A 1,335-nucleotide genomic window follows, 5' to 3' on the forward strand; every position below is an offset into this window, starting at 1 on the left:
ATTCTCTTCACTTTTGACATACTCTCATTATGCTTTAAGGACATCGAAGTTTCTCACACAAGATGGTCCAAGCTCCTCTTGGATTTTCCCTGTCCTAGACCTGGAATCAGCCATTTCTCAAAAGATCACTGGCTTCGTTCAGTGGGGACCTGTGGGAACGATGCATGATTATTAGAACTGGGATATCATTGCTTTGAATTTAAGGAAAACTCCTTGTCATCTACCTATTTATCTATTCATCAATCCATTCATATCTATGTTTATATACATTAGTGAACAGATGGCCTAGTTCTGATACAAACCACACTTTATTCTGAAATAAATTTATAGACAAAGTGTTCATTTTTTTATACTGTATCTGTTTTCTTCAGTGATGAGCAACTTGGCTCAAGCTATCCCTAATGCATTCATTTATGTGAACAACAACCCTCCTGGATGAAACCAATCTCCTGTTGTCACTGCCACCTGCACTCTTATTGCAGACACTGCCCACCCCCACACTCATACACTCTGCTCAGGCTCTGATAACCCTGACTAAGTTACCACAAACATTGCTTCCCAGGCAGGGAGACCTCATCATATTTCCAGTGACCAAATGTTCCAGCTGTACTGGAACATCTCATACCTCTCAGAACTTTCCTCATACAGACCTCCCTGTCCACCCCACATAGGTGCCCTTCCATAAGTAGGGATTCCACCTTTACCTCCCTGCTTGCATGTCTCTTTGCTTGAAACAGGACCCCATGACTTTAACTCAGCCATTGAGAACTGTGTTCTCTTAGGAACTGAAAGAATTCAGTGAAGAATGAATATGTAGGTTTAGGTCACACTCTAGATTCACAGGTATATATATACATGAGGAGTGTTTAAAAGGAGCTCTACCTCTGAAAGAATGGCTATGGTTAAGAGTTTTAAAACATAACAATTTCAGGAGCTCAGGGAACATCTAGCATGAAAACATCTCATAATATGCATAGCTAGAAACATAGCCAAGGTTTCCTCCGATGTGGAGGGAGGAAATTCCTGACTAACACTAACTTGGTTGCTTCTATCACTCCACTTCACTCCAGATAGGACTGAGCATTCAGGGAGGAAGGAGGACCAGGACTTAGCTGGAGATGACAAGATAGCAGAGGTGAATGGCAGTGTATGAGGATTTCCTTACAAATTATGGCAGGTGCATGTTTTCTGTTCCTCTTCGACTCTACCCCATCTCTGGATGGTAGTGCTGAGAATGTGCCACAAGTAGATTGTCAGGCAAGGAGAGCAATGAGAAAGGATTTGTGGACTCAAAAATAAGCCCAGGTATGAAAATCAGGGAGCCTGAAAGATCCC

Source organism: Otolemur garnettii, unplaced genomic scaffold, assembly GCF_000181295.1.
Source record: "Otolemur garnettii isolate 467f Iridium unplaced genomic scaffold, OtoGar3 scaffold00147, whole genome shotgun sequence".
In the NCBI taxonomy this organism is placed as follows: Eukaryota; Metazoa; Chordata; class Mammalia; order Primates; family Galagidae; genus Otolemur; species Otolemur garnettii.